This window comes from Helianthus annuus, chromosome 7, assembly GCF_002127325.2.
Source record: "Helianthus annuus cultivar XRQ/B chromosome 7, HanXRQr2.0-SUNRISE, whole genome shotgun sequence".
NCBI classification, from domain to species: domain Eukaryota; kingdom Viridiplantae; phylum Streptophyta; class Magnoliopsida; order Asterales; family Asteraceae; genus Helianthus; species Helianthus annuus.
This window is the reverse complement of record NC_035439.2, coordinates 106,499,382-106,513,318: the sequence shown is the minus strand read 5'-3', so window position 1 is coordinate 106,513,318 and position 13,937 is coordinate 106,499,382. Positions and strand designations below refer to the sequence as shown.

The 13,937-nt window shown below is 37.0% G+C and overlaps 1 long non-coding RNA gene across 4 annotated transcripts; it reads right to left on the bottom strand.

The window, feature by feature from the left end:
• Positions 1 to 10,012: 10,012 nt before the first annotated feature.
• LOC110927231 lies at positions 10,013 to 13,735 on the bottom strand. Of its 4 annotated transcripts, none has more exons than XR_002585573.2 (6): positions 13,535 to 13,725; positions 13,308 to 13,440; positions 13,118 to 13,221; positions 12,867 to 13,038; positions 11,533 to 11,640; positions 10,013 to 11,444 (listed from the first exon to the last, which is right to left on the bottom strand). It is a non-coding gene; the product is annotated as an uncharacterized LOC110927231 (long non-coding RNA). The 4 variants fall into 4 exon arrangements; XR_004862322.1 differs by having other exon boundaries at positions 10,013 to 10,324; positions 10,519 to 11,444; positions 13,308 to 13,718; XR_004862321.1 differs by having other exon boundaries at positions 13,114 to 13,221; positions 13,308 to 13,735.
• Positions 13,736 to 13,937: the final 202 nt, after the last annotated feature.

Below are 13,937 nucleotides of genomic sequence, written 5' to 3'. Positions count from 1 at the left end.
TAATGAATTAAGTTATTAATGCAAATTATGGTAGGCCCCGCTTTTGGCGGCGACGTTACCCTCGGCTAAGTAGTCTGAGTCAGCAAGGATACAGTCCTAAATAGCCGGGTTATAGTATTAATAGTAGTTAGCTTATGAGGGGGTCAAAGAGTTTGGATCCCCGCCATCCAATACCTATGGGCATTGAAGGAGATCCTACTAAATTTGACCCAGGTCCCAAGCAGGACCTCTAAACGCTGAACAAGGGCAAGACCTTTACCAAACCGTTCCCTTAACCCCCGACCAGGTAGCCAACATACCTCCATATAGACCGTGGAGATATGAATGGTGAAAATCTTTTATTTTATATAGACAGTAAAATAATGCCAAGACACCACGGACAAACGATAAGGAAAGATCACCTTCAACATAAGTAACTAGTTATTAAAGTCATTAATACAAAACCAAATAAAAAGTGCAAAAGATTAAAAATAAAAAGTATTATACTAAACACTTGTCTTCACCAAGTGATGTAAGAGACTTAGGCAAACATGGCCTTGATTGTCAAGAACTCTTACGATCAATCTTGGATCCCGAGACGACTCACACACTCTATGATGGACAATGGATGATGGTGGTGGATGATGGTGTTATGGTGGTGGTGGGTGGTGGATGAAGTGTGAGAGAGGTGGTGTGCCAAGGGATGAGAGAGAATGAAGCCAAGCTCCTCTATTTATAGGCTGAACAGAACGCTGGACACGGCCCCGTGTTCGCTGAACACGGCCCCGTGCCCGTCTGACATTCTCTCTCTTCATTAATTGTAATTGCGAATTACAATTAATGCGCCTGCTGTACTTTCAACACGCCCCCGTGTCCGCTGGGCACGGCCCCGTGGTGAGCAATGGAAGCTTCTACTGGTTTGTCTTTTCTGCTGCTTCCTGGGCACGCCCCCGTGTTCACTGGACACGGGGCGTGTTCAGACATCTGTTCTCTTCTCTTTGTCTTGGGAGGTGCCGTTGAGGGTCCGGGCAGTTCGCTTTTGTTCCTTTTCTTGTAATTATGATAGAATTAGGGGTCTTTTTGCTTCTTTTGTGATTTTGAGCTCATTTCATCCTGAAAATACAAAAGGAAGACAAAAACACTCTTTTTCCAACATTAGTACTTAAAAAGGGTTAGTTTTATGCCTTAATTGATGTGTTTTATATGTTGCATTTTACACACATCAGAGTACTTGTTAATAATCAAGGTTTAATCGTTGTTTATAGCTTGTTTATCGCTTTATCGCTTATCGCATCGCAATCGCAATCGCAGCTCGAATTATGTGTTCTGGATATTGTTTTACTTGTGTGTGCTCATTATGTGTTACTTATGCGTGATTATTTATGTTTATGTTGTGGTGATTAATTGAAACGCAATCGTAACTCAATCGCAATCGAATCGCAAACGCTAAACGCAAGATATTTAGGATGATTGTATGTTAGATATAGTAGTTGGGATTAATGAGAAACTCTATCGCATCGCAACGCTCAACATGCGAATCAAACCAGCAAAACTCGTCGCACCGAACACTCGAATCGAGTGGTCAACCGATCGAGTGGCCAACCTATCGGGTTGACATCCGATCGAGTTGCCACCCGATCGAGCTACCACCCGATCGGGCTGCCACCCGATCGACCAGCCACTTTCCCCACTTTCCTTTTTGGGAAACTCTATAAATACCCTTCATATGTCACATCACTTGATGTGACAGCTCTCACTCAACTCAACTCGCTTCAGCCGCTCTTTCTCTCAATTTCTCGCGATTCTTGTAAGTTTTCAACCTAAATCTTGTACTTTCTTGATCTACACGCACTCCTACACCTTTCTATCTTTTAAATCTTAACTTTTAACCGTGAAATCACTAGATTTGAGGTGTTCTAGGATGATGTCATCATGGAGTTCTTATGAACTTCATGTTTTGGCTTCAATCCACCAGGAACAACGTAGATCTGAACGATTTCCACATGAATAAACAAAGATCTTGCATATATCTGAACATATTCAAGGTGTAAAGGAGTGAAAGATGGTTTTCTAACTTTCTTTCAACTCTTTTACACTCAATGCACTCAAAACCGATAGAATCGGAGCTTGTTCTGATCTTCTACTCTTTCTTGGTGATGTGTTGGTCCAAGATCTGGATTCATCCAAGAGATTACTGATTTTGAGTTAAACATGAAACACCATCTCGAACAGTTAACTGGTCGGACTAGGGTGGTTCCTGTCCGATCGGGTCACTAAGTCGGGATGAGGGTTCTGTTGTTTGGCACGTTATCAAACCATCTCGAGAAAATCGCAAAACTATCAAAACAACCAAGTGTAAAGATGATCAGGTCGACTGGGACGGATTGCCGTCCGATCAGACAGCCACCCGATCGGATTGCCACCCGATCGGACAGCCACCCGATCGGCTTGCACCTTGGTCCCACACTTAACTTTTATTTCAACTTTTTGAGGTTGAGAACATCGAACGGATTGCCATCCGATCGGATTACCACCCGACCATGTGATGTTTGGACTTCAACACTTAAACAATTTTTAACATGTTCAATGCATTTTCAATTCCAACGGATTGCCACCCGATCGACAGACTACCCGATCGAGTGACAACACTGCTGTGAACTTGTTCTCTGAGAATTACCTCGCCGAACGGATCGTCGTCCGATCGAACCATCGTTCAATCGACCGACTTGAAAGGTAGAGATACTTCTCTGTTTTCAAAATGCTACAACGAAAACTTCAAAAGGCAAACCATCACACATCCTTACCAAACGAGGTGACAGTCCAATCGAATGCCATCCGATCGGATGACCATCCGAATGGATTGCCACCCGATCGACTGGCCATCCGATCGGATTACCGTCCGATCCATTGACAGTTTGCACCGTTTTACGCGCCGCTTATCATTTATGCTATCGTTCTGATCAGGCTAAACTCACGCTAGTGCTCCCTTCAATCCATCATCGCTGTGAGTATACTCGAACCCTTTTTGCTTTACGCACTTTTGGGTGTTACATACGTTACTTATTCTAAATCACATCGAACACACTACGCAATACTTTAACACTAACCGCTACCGCATGTTATACGTGACTCAATGAATGCTTGTTTGTTATGTTTACAGATAGATTGATGTCTACCTGCCTTAGCAACGATAGTATTATAGTTTAGACTCAGCACCTGTCGTGGACAGGGGTTGTTAAGGATATTACTTCACGTGTTCGCAGTGGTGAACATGTGTTGCGCACTCCTTACTCGCAGTCATTGGTATTGATAGTTTCTTTGTCGATAACTTACATGCTTCACATTATACGTTGTACATGCTGGTTATGCGTAAACGATTTCGAACTCTATTATGCTATATCAAACTTGTATGCTCACCTTTACACTATGTGTATTGACTTTTACTTTAACGTATGTGGCAGGTGCTTAAGATGTTAAAATGCTTGGCTTGCTGTGAAATCGAGGCTAGGAAAGAGTCTAGAAACAAAGACAATTTATTTTATTCAAAATCTGAGTTGTTGGAACAGAACTATTTGTCTTGATTTTGTTTGTAATAACTATGCTACCTGTTATGTCATGGTATGGGACGTGATGCTTAAATAATTGGTAATCGTAGTTGTTATGGAAACTTCTGGACAATCTGTTTCGCTCAGTGCCGCGCCCCGATGATTCCACCATTGGTTGGGGTGTGACACTTTGCAATCCCAAGTGAGTACATAGTTCCCCTCTTTTATGCTTTCAATTGTTTTGGGGTGACTCATATGTGCCAAACTAGTTTTCAAAAACAAAGTCTATGGTTTATATAAAACATGACGATTTCAATAATGTGAATGAACTTGTTGGTGCGTTATCCGTAACATGAATGACATTCATTAGCTTTGATCAAGCCGACCAATAGTATGTTATGGTACCATAGGACTGACAATCTCGTTACTAGGCTATTCACTAGATTTGGTGGGTAGTTTGGGGAATGACAGAAACCATTTCTGATTAACAAATCATTTGTTGATTTGTTAATCTTGTTAAAGAGACCTTTCAGGGTCTATTAAAGATACCCCATGGGTGGTATAGTCGAGTCACACAGGTTTGAATGTATTCATTAAAGAACGACCAAAAGTTTTCACAATTAAAACACGGACAATTTATTCATGACAAGGACGACTGATTAATAACATGTACAATGGGCGATTAGTTTATAACAAGGACAAATGGTTTTGAACAATGACACACAGTGATTTTCACTTAAAGATATAAACCATATATTGTTTTCTTTAAATCAACTTGTTACTCGGTTTTACAAAACAAATATTTTCAGTCAAGATTCATGGCTACAAGGTTTTGTTTTACTCATATCAACTTGTAAAGTTGATAAAATATATTGCAATATCAAACACTTTTTGATTTCAAGGTTCATACTCGTCGAGGTATTGCAATATGAGTTCAAAGCCATGAATTTGACATACAAAACCTATGTACTTGCCAGCTTTCTTTGCTGACTGTTTTTCACATATGTTTTATGATCTTTTGTTTGATGATACGAATGCTTGCTTCATATAGGATGGACGCGGGCCTTAGTGACTTTAAAACTTGAAAGACAACTATTTGTACTTGTTTGGTTTGTAACAAAACAATGAGTCTATTAATAAAGTAAAACAAAACTTCAAATACCATGTGTTGTGAAACAATTCCTGTAACGTGACTCCCCGATGTTTCCGCCACGGTTTATTGTATTACACGATCGGGGTGTTACACCTAATAAGGTTTTTGACATTTCATTTTGATTTTAAATATCAAATATATTTAACTTCAAGTTTGTATTTCATATTTCAATCCTACTCCTCTTTCGGATTTTAGGTGTTCACCACCGCTCCATCACCAGCATGTCCCACCTTCTTCTTGCTTCACCATCTAAAGTTATCATCGATCCATCTACAATCAGTGATAGAAGATGAAAGACAATCCATGTTTGATGACCATGAAGATGAAAATCGTTTATCAAAGGTTGTTGGGCTGAATCATTGGTCTTTTCATCTAGAAATACTATGTTACCGATCCGACCGCCGAACCATTCCAACCGGAAAATCGCTAAACTGTTAGAACCAAACTGTTTTTTCAGAGGATAATGAACCACATCAACCGGATCGCTAATATCACTGAACCCTGGTCGGACCGGTTGGACAGGCTGGTCCGATCCGGTTTCCAAAACGTTGGTTACAACACTAATTTTTAAAATCTTGTTTATTTAGATGTCTCGCTAAATTATATATCAAGGAAATCAGCCTAATTTCTTCCATAACGTTCGAATTTGACTTATTTTGTTGTTCATTTAAATAGAATTGGTGGTAGGATACCCGTTTCACTTGTAAATTTATGTAGCAGTTCTCTGTTGGTAAACCTTGTGTTGCTTAATAATAAGTTACATGATTCATTTTGAATAATCTTCTTGCCTGCACATGGTTAAAAACCATAGATCTTGGTTGAAACTCGAAACAATCTCACATGTCAAATATCAGAAAGCTTTAAAAGCTTTAATTCGTTATGTTATCTTTCTTTATCATGTAATATACTTTTTATGATGTTTGTTTGTAAAACTCCATATATCATGTAATATACTTTGATGGTTTGTTACTAAACGCCAAAACATGTATCGTTTGTTTAATATTGTTTAAATGTATGAGAACGCCATTTTACACATATCATTTGTGTTATTAAACGCCAGGTATCATCTGTTAGTGTCTTATGGAACAACATATATCATTTGTGTATGTTATTAAACGCCATGTGTCATTTGTGTTATTAAACACCATAAAAACTAAAACTCCATGAAACAAGTAAAAAAGGACAAAGACATTTCTATGTTGTCTGCTTCAATCTAAAACACAACAGAGTTGATGTATTGGATAACAGCGCTAAAGAGGATAAACTCAGCATCGAAGATAAGTATAAAGGATGGGTGGGAAAGTTGGTAAGTAACTTAAAAACTTTGTATGTAGAAACTATGTTGGCAAAACTCCATACTAATATATGCAAAAATTTGAAACTGCATCATGATGCTTTTGCAAACTACTTGAGTATTAAAAAACGCCCAATGGCTAAGATCATGGCGTCGACGCCCGTTGTCAGACAAAAGATGGATTGGAAGACAACGTCTAACGTGATCGACTGTGGGATTCTTGCAATGAGGCATATGGAAACGTATATGGGGCAGATGGCTGGTTGGGCATGTGGTCTCGAAAAAGAAGATGCCCCAAATCAACTACAGCAAAGACAGCTAAATGACCTAAAGATGAAATACATTGCAAAAATCTTGTTGCATAGCGAAAATGAAAACAGAAGACAAGCGGTTAAATCTGTAAGAAAATTCTTGGATTTAGGGGGAGAAATAATATATGAATTATATCAAACAGGACACAAGAGAATGAAGAAAGGATGGATCTATATGTATATTAGTTTAAACGCCGTGAATTGTATAATTTTATTTTTAACTAATGTATTTTGTTTTTTAGACTATTGCGTCTACTTGTTTCTTATGGGGTTTTCGATAATAGTTGTGCATAGATGTGAGAAATCCATGAAAACGCCATGATCGTAATCCATAATGAATAATAAATAATAAGAACTAATGTTACTGTCTTCATAAAACATGTTATTGAAAACGCCATGATTTGAATAATTAGCAAATAGCAACCATTGAAATATAAACGACATTTCAAAAAAAAGGTTAAGAATCGCCATTGAAATAAGTAAAAAGGGACAAAACGCCATATCTGTTGAATATAGGTAGAACGCCATTGAAACATAAACGCCATTAAAAAATTACTTTGAAAAAAAGGCCATTGAAACAAGCATAAAGAACAAAACGACATTTCTATTGAAATTTTGTTTGGAACGGAACCATAACGCCATTATTAAGCGGAACGTGGGCAATGACAATCGTACCCCTGCATATCATTTAGCGCCCACTGTCACGTGTTCGCCCAGGATCCGTTTTCACACTTTCAGCAGTTTTCTCCTGATCTCGTTTCTTTCTCTCTCTCTCTCTCTCTCTATATATATATATATATATATATATATAGAGAGAGAGAGAGAGAGTATTATGAGAAAACTACTTAAATGTGAGAACTAAGAAACTACCAAAAAAAAGCTTAAAAAACACAAAAAAAATAAACATTTTTTGGTTGTAAATCTAGCCATTTTTGAAAAAATTAAATAAATTAGTATTACACATGTGAAACATATGTTGTGTTACACATGCAATTTAGCCTTAGGTTTTCGTAGTATTACACATGTGTAATACTAATTTTATTATTTTTTTGTATTTTAAAAATGTAAATTTACAGCCAAAATTTGTTAAAAAAAATAGCGTGTTTTTTGAGTGTTTTTAGGAGTTTTTTTCTCATTTAAATGAGTTTTCTCATGATATATATATATATATATATATATAGGGAGCCGTTAAAATGAAAATCATCCCCAGTTGTAAGAAACTTGAGAACCACTCTCCACCAATCACATTAAAGGGCATTTTAGTCATTTGACTAAAATGTCTAATCCTCTTGTCACTTGTCAGATCATTTAAAAGTCTCAAGAGTTTCATTGTCTCTCTCCTCTTTTTATCAAATCTCCCTTGATCGTCACCATCATATTTCATTCTCCTTTTCCTCTCTCAAAAATGGAAACCACTGATTTCTCATCTCCTCTCTTCGAAGTGTTCACCGCCATCACCGGAGATACTCTCCGACCAGCAGTGGGGGTAACAGTTCTGGCGGCGGTGAGTAGTGACGGTGAATGGTGGCTGGTGGCGGGAGGTGACGGTGTTGGTTGCTTATAACGTTGGGGTTGGTGGCGGCGGCTCTCCAGCGGCATCTTTGGCCTCCCTTTCCTCCCGTCGCCCCCTTTTACGACCGGTGTTTGGTGGTGGTTGCGTTGGTTTGGTGGCGGACCCCTAGGCGGTGGTGGTGGGTAGAGGTGGGTGATGCCGACGGCACCGACACTAGCCAGAGCATCACTTACTGGAGGTGGAGGTCCATGGTCATCACTTTCTCTCTCTTGTGGGTTTCTCTCTCTAGAAATGGTGGGTGTTGATTTCTGTTCTTGATTTTGTTTGGTATTTTGGTATGTGTTAGGGGGATGATTTGTGTTCTTGATTTGTCTTGATTTGTTTTTTATGGTGGGTGTTTGATCTGTGTTGATTCGTTTTGTTGATGCTGGAGGTTGAGTTGTGTTTTTGATTCTGTTGGTATTTTGGTATGTTTGGGGGGTTGATGTGTGTTCTTGATTTCTGGTGATTTTGAACAGTGAACTATGTGGGTTTGATGTGTTGGATTTGGGCGGTGATGATGCAAAAAAAAAATGAAACGCATATTTTGATGACGATGGCGTGGCAAGGATGGTGGAGGGTAGGTTTTTGAACCTGCAACCCCACTTTGCAGCCTCGGATTATCAGAAAATCTGAGCTAAAACCCCGGTTTTTTCAAGAATCCACTCGTAAAAGTTAAAACCGTAAACTTTTTAACGTAAAACGTAAAAACGTAAAAAGTTTAATGTAAAACGTAAAATGTAAAAAGTTTAACATAAAACGTAAAATGTAATAAGTTTAACGGTTAACGTAAAACGTAAAAAGTTTAACATAAAACGTAAAAAGTTTAACGTAAAACGTAAAAAGTTTAAAAAATCTGAATTTAAGTACTTTTAATAAAACAATTCTGTTTAAAAAATAAAAACTAATTTAATAATAAAAAATAATAAAGACAAAAAGACAAAAAAGAGTACTTTTACTAAACTGTCATTTTTCATTAAAATATTAAGGATATAATAAGACAAAAAATACTTAATATTATTTTTTAACTACTTTTAATCTTGTCCATCCATCTTGAATATCTAATGGTTGTAAAGTGGCTCTCTCGGTTCTTACAACTTAGGGTGGTTTTCATTTTAGCGGTCCCTAGTGGAGAGTTCAAATGAGAAGAAATTTTTTGTAAGAAGAAGTTTCAACCAATAAGAATGCTTCATTTAATTCATTTAATATTTGCATTTAATTTTAATATAAGGGTATATTGGTAAACTTACATAAATCATTAATTTGTATTTTTCCCATTTAATAACTAACTAAATTAAATTTGTAACTCTTTTTCAAAATATATATTTTTTCCAAATTAAAAAAAAAAAAAACTTAATTTAAAGTCTAGAATAAATTACGAGTTGTGTAGGATAAATTATATGTTGTGTAGGATATATTTCGAGGTGTGTAGGATAAATTTCGACTCTGTAGGATAAAATTCTATAATGTGTAGGGTAGATGTAGGAAAATTTTGATATGTGTAGGTTTTGTAGATTATATGTAGGATAATTAGTGATTAGTTGACTAATTAATTAAAGAGAGAAAAACTAATGATAAGAGTTATAAATGAAATACTATTTTACTAATATCACTACTAGAAAACATGGTTTTTGTCATGTAATTTTTGGTTACAAAATGGTAGCAATTTACTTGTTGTCACCAGTTTGCCACCAAAAATACGGTGACAAAAACACCCGTGTCAATTGCCCTAATGCCACCAAATAGCCACCATTTTTATATTTTGCTACCATATTTTTACCACCACAAAATTGGTCAAAATTATTTGCCACCGCTTCATGTTTGCTACGTTCCACCTTGTTTGCCACCGAGTTGTGACGCGTTTCATACCATTTAGCCACTGATATTGCCACCATTTAGCTACCTATATTGCCACCATTTAGCCACCATTTTTTACACAATTTGCGAGTTTTGATACCATTTAGCCACCGATATTGCCACCACTTTTTACACAATAGCCACCATTTTTTACACAATTTGCGACCTAGTTGTGCTACCATTTAGCCACCATTTTTTACACACAGATTAATGGAATATTGGTTTGGTTTGGAATATTGGTTTTTAATTCAGATTTTTTTTCTGCTGCTATTTTCATCAAAATTACATATCAATAGAACTACAAATAATATAAAAAAAGGCTAATAAAATCCCAAAATTACATGAAACATCTCGTTTTCAAAAGCATATAAAAAACACCAACTAAAACATAAAATAACTAAAAGTATCCTAAAAAGATAAACTAAACATTCAAAACCAAGTGTTTATGGCCTATCTTCGAACTGTAGTTGTTAACATAGCTTCAATTTGTGACATCCTATCAAGCATAGCATCTTTATCCACCTTATCTTTTTCTTTTTCAGCCAACAACCCCACAGTAATTCCATTGAACCTTTCTTTTTCTTCATCTTTTTCCTTAACGAGCTCCTTGATAACTAAATTCAACTTTCCAATCTACAAAACATAAAGCCCAAAACTGTTTTACCGGGTGCATAAAAAATTACAAACTCACATTTTGATGACAACAGAGATCAACAGAGATCAACCAATGCTTCTAACAAATCGCCCAATTTTCCTGTATCATAACTAATCTGCACTAGTAACAATTGTCAGTCACAACCACCCAACGAGGGAAGAGATTAGCTTACAATTTAAGAGAAGGTAGAGAAGATGCACGGCTTGCTTTTGCACACCAAGCCCAGCTTCTTTTCTTAATAGCTGAGGGATACTTTCAAAGACCGACACCTCTCCATACCTACCTTCACATAACAAACTTCAAAAAGGTTATAACAAAATGTCAGATGCTGGCAAACAGCAATAGACAATAAAACACTTACTTCTCCCTTTCCGTATAAGCATCAGTTCTCAAAAGAAGAATATTCATGATAAATTAAAAGAAGTAAAATTTAATGGATTTGTTAAACCAAATATAGCAGGTGCCATAAAAAGTACAATTTTCACTGTAATACCAACGTGAAGTAATGGTCTTGGGTATCTTTTGAATTATAATTGACCTCATTATAATATCTCAACTATAATTATATCCAGAGTTTAAGAATAAGAATTGAACCAGGCAAGTCCATTTCCTCCCTTGCTGCAAATTCTCATGCAAGTCCATTTCCTCCCTTAAGTCAAAATGTCTCACTTTTTATGTTTAAGTCAAACTGTCGCACTCCTTATGTTTGGACGCGGTAACAGGTCAGGGCAGGTTCGGGTCAGCTGAGTTCAGAAAAGAATAGCCGATTTAAAAATTATTAGTTTGGTTTGGGTCGGGTCAGGACGGATTTGAGTCAGAATGGGGACTTCAAAAAATATTATTTTGGTTCGGGTAAGGACGGGCCGGCTTAAATAAAGATTATTTTGGTACGGGTAAGGACGGGCCAATTAAAAAGATGAAGCCTAAACTAAATTAGGCGGCACCTGTCAAGACGACAAACAAATGAAATAATCAGTTGTTTTGAGTTTTTGATAAATAATAATTAATAATATTCTCGGTTACTAAATTGTGTTTGTACCTACCCACATTTGAAACTTTTACCAAGTTTCACCCACGAACCAAGTCAAATGCAACATTCTGCAAAAAAAAAAAAAAAAAAGCAAGTTCTGATCAACCAAACAGCTTAAAGTATGTTATGTCTAAAAGGGTATTTTTGGGATTTTACCTGACCAAACTCGAGCAAGCTGTGACTGTAAAGACTGTAATTGACGTTTTCAAATTTAACCGCTTGTTAATAGTAAAGTGGTATTGGCTCATTTGAGAAAAAGGTTACCTGAGATTTTAGATGCAATGATTCTTAGTAATAATTACATAAGTAATTCATACACTTGCACCTTTTTCAGATTACAATACATTCGTGGATGAAAAAGCTTAATAGCAGATGAATCAACAATTATTCTATATGTTCTTTCACAATGTACTACAACATCCTTGGTTTTAAAATGCGCGATGTGCTCCGATGCATTTTGATCCCAAAAGTCGCCCATTACGTTTGTGAGGCGTTTGTTATTTAAAAAATTATTTATAGACATGATTTTAACTTGTTAACTTTAAACACATCAGGAGCGCATTATGCGATTTAGAGCGCATCATCCTAGCAACATGTAATCGCAGCGCATCAGCGAATTGATTCATTCATAAGTAAACATATCGAAACTACCAATCTACAACCTATTTACAGCCAGTATACCAGACCAATCCGTTTGATCTGTCTAGATGATCGGGTTACACAAGTCGTGTCCAGGTTACATGAGCTAAGACCGTGGGGTATGGTGGGGTAGGGGTTTGGGGCATGGGTTGACACGTGGACTTCGAGGGGCACCGCTGGTCAGTTGCATGTTGGGTCGGTATGGCGGGGCGTGGCTAGCCCGCGTGGGTTGGCCACGTGTATAATTTTTTTTTCAATTATTATAAAAATACACGCAAAATTAAAAAAAAAGAGCCTAAAATTATTATTAAAAATTTCCTAAAAATTACAAAATCCTACAAAAAAAAGGATTACAAATCTAAAAAAAACATAATTAGACATATAAAAAAAACCCCTAATTAAGCGTTAGGTAGATGGGGTATGGGTTTGGCTTGGCCAAACGGTTATTTTTTAAATTTAAATCCTAGCCACCTAGCCTAGCCAACCCAGCCAATGAGAGCGGGCCACGGAAGACCGCTAGGCACGACCAACGCCTGTGCTGAAACCCCCGCCCAAGGGGCCACGCCGAAACCCAAGCCCACCCGGGGTGGTGACTTGGGCGTTTGTACCCAACCCACGCCCCAACCCCCGCCCCATACCCCATAGTCTAAGTATTTCCAGATTAAAGTTGGGTATTTCTACACGACGAACTAAACAAGTAGTGTTTAGGCTAGGTGATACCAACCCGTCAACCCAAGCCCTCATGAGAGCCACCCACAAATAAAACCAACTGTAAACAAGATAACGCAAAAACACGGTAAAAACAATATTTCTGAAACATAGAAACTTTAAGACATTAACATCCAGCTTACCATGCGACTCACACCGCAATCAGGATGCAGTTCAATCGCTGCAGAAACAAAATCTTTTACATATTTTGCAGTAAACTGTTTTCGAACATCATAAAGTTCAGATATATCAGAACATCTAGGAGCTGCACATATCACACTTGTGACGGCCTCCTTCAGATCAACGGGACAAGTTCTACAATATTACAATTTACAACCATATATCATTCAACAGTAATCAGTATATATTATTCTAAGCAAATTAATTAACTTACTTTTGGGATTCGATAATGGGCAATCTACCTACAATAAATTCACAGTATATCTCAATCAAATCATATGTAGCCACCATCTTCTCTTCCCTAATTACATGTTCAACCTAATAAAATAATCAACATGATGATAAATTCAATTTATAAATACGGTAATTCTCAATAATCATATTCAGAAAATCAAACAACATACTCGAATTCAAGCGGTACGTTCCTGGCCAGTCTCAAGCAACTGAGCCAGCTCCCTCTTCATCTGATTAATCTGTACTCCTTTCTTAATTTTCATCAATTTAATCCGAGATGTAGCTAACTTCAACGCCGTTTTACTGAATCAATCAATCAAACAACAAACCATTCGCATAATACGATGTGTATAGTCAAAATTAAAAAAACAAAATCTTTCAAATACAGAACTTATACCATTTAGTGGACTTGAATCGTTTGTGAAGCATTGTTGTATGAACTGCTGCTGGATCGACGATGCGTATGGTGAAAAAAGAAATTAGGGTTTGTGTTTCAATAAATGAATGAATGGATGATAATAGGGGGAAATAGAAAATGAAGATAGGGAGGGATAAATTGGAGGGATGTGAAATTAAGAGCGGGCCTCTAAAAATTAACCCGCTTAATCTAACTTTTCATCTTGCCACCACTAACACGGTGGCAATTAAAAAGGGCACTTTTATTTCTAATGTATTTTTGATAGTTTTTAATTTTGTTTAGTATTTTTCCTACCGATTTGTCACCAAAATTAAACGGTGGCAAAATTTCCAACCATTTAGCCACCATATCATAAAAAATACGCTTAATTTCAATTTTGGAG